Genomic DNA, 10,242 nt, shown 5'->3' on the forward strand with positions numbered 1-10,242 from the left:
CTCCCTGGCGCAAAACACCCCACCCATTGGCTCCCAGCTTCCTTCCACTACTCCTTCCCCACGCTAAAGTTCTCCCAATCCCCATCACTCATCTTTATGTTCCAACTCAGTGTTTGTCAAGTACTGCAGTAAGATATTCAGTGCACACCCAAAAAGCTGGCCTTGTCACCTCCCTAGTTGAGATTCTTGGATGAAAGGAGCTACAGGAGGAGGGTAAATTCTTATGAGAAGTATTTGCAGCTTGGAGCCAACAGCAAATATGTCATGCTCTCTCCCGTAAAATCAAGGGGCTGCTTGTTTTATCAGCACTAAACTCACCCTGGGTTTAGTGACACTGTCTAATCTCACCACGTCTAAAGGTGGAAACCTCACACCTCCCAACCCATCCTACCACAAGTGCAGCAATATTAAATGCCATCACTCCTGGAAGCAGAGGCGCCAAGCACACACAGTTACTGTGAGGACCCAAGAAAGCAAAAGCAGTAGACATGCAGCTGTATTGAGAGGGACATGAACGGCACGGTGAAGCATTGGGGGGTGTTCCGCTGTTTCCTTCCATTGTTTGGATCTATGCACTAAAGGGCCTCCTGGCATCACTGTCCTGAGGGGAACACCGCATGAGATAATACTGACAGGGTTAGGGTGGGCAATATTATGGAGAGGGATCCTCCCTATGGCCTTGAACACTGGTACTCCCAGGAGCTGTGGCACATGTCCACCACCCTGTACCGCATACCCAAAGAAAGGGGGTGATGGCACCACGTAATGGGCACTTCTGTGCATCTGGGTCCCCGTCCCCCACACAAGCGGAGAGGACAATCCAGGCCAGAGAGAAGATTTTGTTTTCTCTAGTCTGTTAACCTACTTTAGCAGATGACTCTGCGGTGCCGTTAACCTACTTGCAGCCTGCAGTTCATTAACATGGCAACTGTGCAGAGAGTACTGAGCTCCCGAGTCCCTCAGCTCCTTCCACTCAGCTTGCAAAGACAGATTTTAATATAGATTTATAATATCTTGTATACTCAGCCCAACAGTGCTGCCTTTGTTGTCTGAAGTAATGTTCGTTCAGACCCAGTGCCTCACAGCCTGCCAAGCATTTCAGCTTTCAATACCAGACATGCAAATTCTGAGCTAGAATAGCCTTCAGCTGTTATAGACCATTTAACCATCCATGCTACTAGTATACAGGGCATCAGCTAACCAAGTATCTAATCTAAAATGTGCATGTGAATTCAGTGACTTTTTTACTGCCTATGATGAAGAGAAGAGCTGTATAGCACTTGACTAGAGCTAGACACAGGACACACAAAAGCAAGGCAAGTTTCCTCACAGCATTAGCCAGTCCCTGACCTCTCATGCTTTTCTATTCCAGTTTCATGATCCTCTGAGCAATCATGCCAATTGTGTGGGAGGGCAATACAAACCAACCTGCAATACCTATTGGCCTGAGACTAGCAGCCAAGGTGCAATCCAGATTTGAAATCAGGAGCCAGTTCACGGGGACACTTCGCCTTTAGGCAGTATAAATAGGGAAATAAACCAAAACAAGTTAATGGGCAGGTAATGCCCTAAATTTCCTCAGAGAAACTTGTCGGGCTTGTTGTACGTAGATATGGTTTTACTTACAAAGAAATGGGTATTACAATACTTCACTAGATGAATGACTTGACACCCCAAACTGATAGATGCCAAGTGAACATTTAAAAGAATGATTTAGAAATACAATGGCCCTGATCCTCAGGGCTGCAGGGACCAGTTAGATGTGCCAGCTGGTAACAGCCCCCAAGGGGCTATATTGCCAGTTGAGGACTGCTGGGGCAACAGCAGTGTTCTGGCCACACTTGGCACCCCCCACGTCAGAGGGATTCCATTCTGTGCCAGCTAAAGGTTCCCCCATGCTAGGGTAAACCCCAGCTGCCCAATTAGGCCATAGGCCCAGGATCTGGCCCTATATGTCTATTTTTTATGGGTTTGTTTGTATTTCATAGGAGTATTTTAATAAGTACGTACACATGTAAATATTCATGTAAATGCATTGTCCAGCATTACTCTACATGGGTAGGTGGCAACACGGGGTGAAATATTCAACATTGGTAGGCACCCCAGAGTTACATGCAGTGTTTTTAGACACAGTTACATAACTGGGGCCAAATCCTGCCTGCTCTATTCAGACAAAGCTCTCTTTGACCATGCCTGGCAAGTAAGGGAGTAAGAAAAGTAGGATCCAGCCCCGGCTACAGTAGTGCAGTATACAGATATCCATTCAGCACAGCAAATGACATCTTGCTGGCTATTGTTTAGTATAGATTTTGCCTGAAGATGTTGTTGTTTGTCTTTGTTTTGCTGTAAGCAGATCATGAGCTAAGGCACCAAACTGGTTCTGAGCTGCCTGGTGCAAGCTATGATCTGGTAGGTATCCCTAGGTTTCTCACATTTTGTAGAACCACACTGCAATACCGAGGTTTTCTCTTGTGGCAATACATTTCCTCGAACAGCTGTTATTGATATTCTGAATAACTCTCTTTTTAGGGTTAGGCTGGGTTTTTAATCAAATGTTGAGTGAGAGGTTTTCTGCAAGTCTTCATGTATGTATGTGGGTGATGAATTACATGCCCATATCCTCTTCAGGAGAGGATGGGGCTCTACAGGGTCATTTAATTGATGATAACTGGACAGTAGAAGCAGCATGTGATTACTTTTCATCAGAATTTTCTCCATACTGGGGAGGAGGCAGAGTCTGTAATGTACTTCTGTACCAAATATGGACTGGCAACATAGCTTGTGTTCATCATAAGATCCTTTAACTCTCTGCCAGGCATAGATGAGGTTAGTGTAAACACAGTATTTTACACTATTGAGCTACTAGGTGGCACTGTGTATGAAACAGTTTAACAGTCCATTACACACCTTCCTTTAAGTTATAGATTTCTACCCTTTACAATATTTACATTATTGCACTGTCTTTGAGGTTCAGGACAAATCAGTGTACTAAGTGTCTCTGAATCTTGCTGGCTTTCTCATTACGTGACCTGAATGCATAACAACTTAGTCATCTGGCTATCCATTAGTTGCAACAACTGACTGTGGTTGGCTTGAAATCCTTGCGTCTTCTTCTTGTTCTGTATCTGCCAGCTGTAGCGTTTGCTCTGTTGATTGTCCTTTGTAAGGAAGGAACACATTGTAAATGTAGACAATTCTGTGGAACTCTCCATTGTTGGTCTATATCACGGATGATCTGGGTGCTGAATTATTTTTTCTTTATGACAGCTGGAGTTGTACATTCTTTTGCTCCATCCAATTTGACATGGATGAAGTCACCAGGTTCTAGATCTGACATCTCACAGCCAGCTGAGTGACATCTCTTGTAAAAGTGTTCATAAGCCCTTTTAGCCTTTTTATCTGATTTGGCTACTTTCTTCATGTCTGACCACTGTGGAAATAGGTTCTTTTCCAAAGTTGGAACAGTAGTTCTGAGTTGTCTTCCCATCATAGCTGTACTGGACAATATCCAAAAGCCACTACTGGTGCTGATCTGAAACTCAAAAGAGCAAGCAATGGATCTCCCTTTTATAGATTTTCTTGTCTGTCTGTACAGCTCTCTGACCGTGTCTATTCGCTTGTGGGTAATGTGGGCTGCTAGTAATATGATCAAAATCATATTTATTCAGAATGACTTAATTTTGCTGCAGTGAATTGTAGTCCGTTGTCTATCATTCATTTTGGAATACTGAAGTGAGCAAAAATGCACTTCAGTTTCTCAATAACACTGCAACATGTTATGTCTTTCAAGTACATTATTTCTATTTACCTGGAAAAATAGTCCATAATGACCAGGTAAGGATGTCCTCTGAATTTGCATACATCTGAAGCTAGTCTCTTCCAAGGTATGTCTGCTAGAGGTGTTATCAAAAGTTCTTTGTGTTGTGTTCATCTGTTAGTTCTGCAATGTGCACATGCAGATACTGTGTTCTCTATGTCCTGGCTGATGCCTGGCCACCATTCTGACTGGCTGGCCTATTCCTGGCATTTAGTTCATCCTTGGTGTCCTTCAAGGATGAGGTTTAGGATTTCTCCTCTCATTTCATTTAATTTGGAATTACAATGTAATTACCTTTAATCATGAGTCCATTTGACTTGTTTAATTGTACATGCACCACAAAGTAGTAGTCTCTTGTCACTTCCTTAGTATCCTTTAGCTACTTGGGCCAGCCACTCTTAATGTAACTTAGACATGCACCTTCAGGAAGTTCTGTCAAGGTTATTTATTGTAACTGGAGTACAGGGCCGTCCCTAGCTATTTTGCTGCCCTACGCAGTCCCCCAGTGAGGGGTCTGTGTAGGGCCCCAGGCCTCCATGGGCAAGGCCGGGGCGGCCGGGGCTGGCCACTTCTTGCGGGAAGTGGATTGACCTGGCCCCAGCCTGCTCCGCTCCCCTGGCTCCCAGGTGTGCCGCCGGCAAGTGCTGGGGGGCAGTTCTCCCCTCCCCCCAAGCCTGGGAGCCAGGGGAGCAGAGCAGGCTGGGGCCAGGTCAGTCCACTTCCCGCAGGAAGTGGCCAGCCCCCCCCAGCCTGCAGAGGTCTGGGGCACCAGGCTGCTCCACTCCCTTGGCTCCCAGGCTTGGGGGGAGAGGGGAACCGCCCCCCAGCACTCGCCGGCGGCGCGGCTGGGAGCCAGGGGAGCAGAGCAGGCTGAGGCCGGGTTGCTCCACTTACCACGCTCCTGAGTCCAGGGTCAGGCTCGGCTGCAATCTTCAGGGGAGTGGGGGCGGGGCTGGGGCAGGAAGAGGCAGGGGCCTGGGGAAGAGCCGGGGCAGGAGCTGAAGCAGCAAGCAGCTGTGCAGGGCACCAGGAAATTGGTGCCCTAAATTTCCTGGTGCCCTATGCTGCTGCGTGCTTTGCATATGGGTAAGGACGGCCCTGCTGGAGTAAGTCTCTTTTCTGACACTGGTCTGTACGTGTCTACAGCATTCGTGTGTGCTTTTATGTCATCTTCGAACTCACAGATAGTTGAGTGTGATGCTGGGCTCCATTTTCCCCAGGAACATATTAAACAATTGGTTTAAATTGCATTAACCATAGCAATAGACGTTGGCATCTCAGCGGTGCTTAAGCCACGTCTTTTCCACTTTTGAGGGTTACAAGCCGTTTATGGCCTGTGATCACTGTAAATGAATCTAGTTCATGTTGTATAGGTGATGCCTAATATCCAGCAATAAACTAAATGGTTAAATTGGTGACAATCTAATCCTTTACAAATAAAAACTGGACACATAAATAAAATACAATGGTGAAAAGAGAAGCATATTGAATTTTAAGAGCTGATTTTCAGTGATGGCTTCTTTTATGGGCGGTCAGGGGGAATAACTGCCCTTGCAGGTTTGCTTCTTTCATGAACTGTGGGTGTGAATATTAGGAATTAGACATCTAGCATATGTGATTATTATATTTTTGTGGGTGAAAAACAGCCACCACAAAATTAGAGGCTAGGCTGACGTCCTGCTAAATACCAGGCTCTAAAAATCACCAGAGCCTTCAAACTATTTTTATAAACGATTGCTAGAGCCCTACCAAATTCACGGTCGTGAAAAATGCATTCCAGACTGTGAAATCTGGTCTCCCCCTTGAAATCTGATCTTTTGTGTACTTTTACCCTATACTATACAGATTTCATTGGGGAGACCTCAAATTGGGGGTCCCAACCCAAAAGAGAGCTGCAGGAGGGGGTCACAAGGTTATTTTAGGGGGGTTGCAGTATTGATACCCTTAATTCTGTGCTGCCTTCAGAGTTGGGTGGCAAGAGAGCGGCGGCTGCTGGCCAGGCGCCCAGCTCTGAAGGCAGCGCCCCACCAGCAGCAGGGCAAAAATAGGGGTGGCAAAACCATACCATGCCACCCTTACTTCTGCGCTACTGCTGGCGGTGGTACAGCACAATTAACGCGTTAATTTTTTTAACCTGCGTTAATCACAGACCCTCTGGGCAGGAGGGCAGCATGAGCAGCTCTGAAAAACCTGTCTGGCCAGGCGCAGTAACACAAGCCGCCACCAGAGGGCGTGAAGAGACGAGGCCACAGAAAGTAACTGTAGTTCTCATCCCTGCGTTTTTAAAGTAAAAAAGGAGCGCCCCCCCCCACCCCCACCCCTCAGGACTCACCCGAACCACCCTCCCCATGTGCCTCCCGGGTCTGGGCCTGACCCCACCCCACCCCCACCCCATGATGGGCTGATCCCCCTGCTACGCGTGGCTGGGGCTGGGCCTCCTCCCCTCCGAGCCCTGTGCTGCCCACAGCTGGGGCCAGGGATTTCCTTACACCCCCCCTGAATTTCCCCAACTCCCCCCTTCCCCCCCCCGTTTTGTGAACTAGTTTAATGTGGTGTTCCCAATTTAGTGGTTGTTTGGAAAATCTGAATTGAAATTGAAACATTAACACACACTTTAAAAGCATATACAGTGTATGATAAAATACGTGCATCTGAAAAAGCGTAATAGATTTGAAAAGTATGAGCATAGACTAGCTTCCTTATACAGCTGTTGTTTTTTATGACAATGTCAGTGCATTCATTTTGGTGATGTTGGCCAACTTAATAATTTAAAATTATGATTTGTAAGCAAAGTCTAAATGAGCTCTCTCTGACAGCTAGTGATGAGCTGTGGGGAAAGGCTTCAGGACCAGATTGTATTTACATTCAGACCTAATCTACAAACAGATCTGTGTTGCCCAAGTGATCGATTTTGACTGGGGTTGGGTTACAAATCACTTGAATGCGGGGGTGGGGGGGTAATGAAGTGTTGTTATTCTTATTGTATGAGTAAAGGGCAGTAGAACTGTACTTAGCCTGTGCTGACTGAGGGCATCAAGAGAGAGGGTGGGGACAGGTGTTTTGCTTGATGGTCTGCCTGAGTCCCAAGTACTATTTGGCCTGCCCCTCTCCTCTGTTTAAAGACAGAGCTGATTAGACTCCATAGATAGTCTTTTGTTTTGTTAAGTGACCACTACAGCTGAAATCACTGATAATCAGGTCTAAGCGCTTAGACCTGCTGTGGGACAGTGTTTCTGTAGAAGAGACGGCCCAGTCTGCACTTGCAGCGAGATTCCCCCACTGAGAGCTCAGCTGAAATCACTGAGAGCTGGGTGGAACCTCAAGAGACCAGCTCGCAGAGGTCACAGTGGCAGGCGGCAGCAGAAGGTGACGGCGCAGGGTCATTGGCTACAGAGCAATGGAGTGAACGGTGGCACAATGAACAACAGTGGCCAGAGTGAAGAGTGAGCAGCTGGAGGAATGAGCAAGGTGTCTTCTTGCCCCCTCCCCCTCCCACCCGGGACGTGAACTCATGTGAAAGCACCTCTGAACTCTGAGTCTCCACTGATCAAGGACACCACCAGTGAGTGTTAATGAGGCTGTTAAGAATCCTAGAGACACAACACAGTTCATGCGAACAAACATGGCTGTGGCATCATACTTTCTATTTAAGCAAGAGATACCACACACTACAAACTGGAGGCCAATGTTAAGTGCCTTGTCACTTGTTCATCCTGAAGTTGAACACTGGTTCCGAACAAGACCAGCAAATGCTCACTATCTTTCTGCAAGAAACTCAACAGACTGGCTAGATGCATGCGGTGCAACAGTGAAAGACTCAACAATTGAAAAAGTGAAGAACTCTCTCACCACATTCAAAAAATTTGCATACATGGCTAATGAACGCACCGATGCAAATAGGCATCAAGTATTAAGTCATTGTGTACATTATCTTGATGTCAGTGGTAGGCCAGTAGATGCATTTCTAGATGTTCAAGTTATAGAAGACGCACCGGCTGCATCTGTGACAATCCACATCTTAGAGTTAAATGCTTGTCAATTGGACCCCAAAGAGATGGCTGCTGGAGCATCTGATGGAGCTGCAAACTTCTCTGGAAGACATGGTGGAGTACAAGCTTTGCTCAGAGAAAAGTATAACCCTAATCTCTCCTATACACACTGCAGAGGCCATCTACTCCAACTAGTGCTAGTACGAGCTGCAGACTCTTCAAAAGACATTTTAAATCTATAAATTGAATGTCTTCATTATATTATTTTTTCAGCAAGAGTGCAAAAAGACTAAATATCTTGGAAAATATAGAAGATACACTGGGAATGAAGTTCAAATTAGTCCAACCTGGGAAAACCCTCTGGCTTTCTCATGAGCGATCCTTGGCTGTTGTCTTAAAATTACTCCAGCCGTTATTACGGGGTTTGGAAAGTATCTACCAAGTGGGATGGATCTAAGTAGTGAGGTGGATTACTTTTGCTACTATGTTCAGAGAAGACTATTGCCATTGTCCCTCTTGTAAGCCTACTGTTGAAACCACTTGGGTCATTAAACAATGCCGTCCAGGCATCTGCTACAACAGTAGTAGATCTTTGTCCAACAATAGAAGCTACTTTTGGATCAATCAGAAAGCTATCCACTGAAAAAGTACTGGAAGAAGCAAAGACTTCAGTCCAGAAGTTGACTAATGAAGGCATTTATATTAAATCCTTAAGTGAAGAGGACAAGAAGTGTTTGTTAAGTCTACTAAAAAAGTACACAGACTTGATTCTTAAAAATCGACAACAGTGACTTCTAGAGTCTACTCAACCTCTACGTAGCTTTTATAGATCCCTGTCTTATAAAACACTGACAGTTGAGTGGAGTGAGGCACTACCAGCAATGGGGCTGCCATGTGCTCAGGACAGAATAGAGAATTTGAACACAGAGTGGAATATCATACAACGAATTAGTAACGATTTGACTTCAACTTCTTTTTTATCATCACTAGTGGCTCAACCCGATCTTTATGCTATCTTTCCTGGGATGAAAGAAGTCAGAATTCATCTCTTCCTACTCCCAGTCACAACACCTACAGCTGAGCGTTCTTTTTCATCATTGAATAGAATTTTGTGTTTTTGAAAGAAGTCGCCTTCTGCCTGATCATGTGAATGAACTAATGAGCATATCAATTGAAGGAATGGAAGTACTGGACACATGAGAAGCTACCAAAGATGAACACATTGCATTCAAGAAGTTCATTAACAGAGTTGTGCAAAATTATAACAAGAAACCAAGAAGGATGTAGATGTAGTGCTTCATAGAAGGCTTGAGTAGCCAATTTAATTTGTGTGATGATTCTAAAACAGGAGTTAAAACTAATAAAATAGTTATGAAACATTTTTCAGTTTTTACTATAGTGCCATACAGCCCACATTCACCCTCATGGTCTCACCCCTCATCACCCCTGATTTCCCACCCCCCTGTAAATTCGAACACCCCCCCCCCTAATTTCAATTCCTGGGGAAAACACTAGCTGGGGCTGACCCCTCTGCCCCCCCTGCCACCCAGGGCTGGGACTGACCTCATCCCCAGAGCTCCCTGCCACCTGCAGCTTGGGCTGACTCCTCCCCATTCCTGCCTTGCTGCCCATGGTTGGTACTGACCCCCATCCTGAGCTCAGGGACTGACCCCCACCCCTGAGCCCCATGCCATCTGCAGCTGGGGCTGACCCCACCCCCTGCACCACCCTGGGCTGGGGCTGACCCCCCTGCCCGAGCCCTGTGCTGCCCACAGCTGGGGCTGGACCCCCCCCCCAGCTCCGCACTGCCCACGGCTGGGGCTCAGTCCCCCCCACCCCCAGTCCTGTGCCGCTCACAGCTGAGGCTGATCTCCCCCACCTCCGCGCTTCCCCTGGCTGAGGCTGATCTCCCCCACCCCCCAGCTCCACGCCTCCCCCCCTGCTCAGCTGATCCTCCCCCCCACCCCACCCCCACCCACCAGCTCTGTGCTGCCCAAGGGTCAGTTCTGACGCCAGCACAGCCCCGCCAGCAGCAAATTTCTCCACTTTCTTGCGCGTGAGCAGTGCTGCCTTCAGCTGATCCCCAGGCAGCCACCGCCGCTCTCCGCTCTGCCTTGCCGCCGGGACAAATGCCCACTTCTGGTGAAGAAGTAGGGACGGCCGGGACAGAGCTGAAGAAGGGGATTGTCCTGGCCAAAATGGAACATATCGGCACCCTAGCCAGGCCGGGCCCTATTGCTCCTGGTCGGCCCCTCACTCCCAGGACCAACCCCCACACCCCCGCGTCGTGTCCCATTTCCCCTAGCTGGCTGCTCACTCCAGGGGTACCCCATAGAGAACATGGGCCTGTCGAGCTCAGCCTCCCTGCTCAGCCTCTCCACCCCTGCAGTGTGACGAGTCCCTGAGGTAAAATCCACCCTCCCTTGCAAACAAGGA

This window comes from Caretta caretta, chromosome 10 (genome assembly GCF_965140235.1).
Source record: "Caretta caretta isolate rCarCar2 chromosome 10, rCarCar1.hap1, whole genome shotgun sequence".
Classification (NCBI taxonomy): domain Eukaryota; kingdom Metazoa; phylum Chordata; order Testudines; family Cheloniidae; genus Caretta; species Caretta caretta.